The following is a 418-nucleotide window of genomic DNA, read 5'->3' on the forward strand; positions in this document are numbered from 1 at the left end:
TGACAGAGACCGAATGAATGGTAATTACTACATTCTCAGCCAACAACAAAATGGCGCTGAATGCTTTCATTGGTGGACACTTTTTTGGCTTCGTACGTATTCTCATTCGTTTAATTCTATGATAAGACCTTAACTTGTAACAAAAAAATCTTCTAGTTGCTACCTCCCTTTTTTATGTTTTTTTTTTTTTTTCTGTAAGGGAAAAGAAGAGCTGAGGAAATGTTTCAAACGATCATGGACAGAACTTAAAACTTGATTTTGAGCTAAGCTAATTCTTTTTTAATGGTAGAAATGTTTAATCCGTGATGCCGAAACATTTTTGTAATAATGTAATTCTTATTGTAAGTAAAAATTAACTACGTTTCAACGGAGAGTTCATTTTGTTATTTTTGTTTACAGCTGCAACTGCAAGAAACTT

This window comes from Berghia stephanieae, chromosome 5 (genome assembly GCF_034508935.2).
Source record: "Berghia stephanieae isolate SIO BIC M18660-M18661 chromosome 5, UCSD_Bste_1.3, whole genome shotgun sequence".
Classification (NCBI taxonomy): domain Eukaryota; kingdom Metazoa; phylum Mollusca; class Gastropoda; order Nudibranchia; family Aeolidiidae; genus Berghia; species Berghia stephanieae.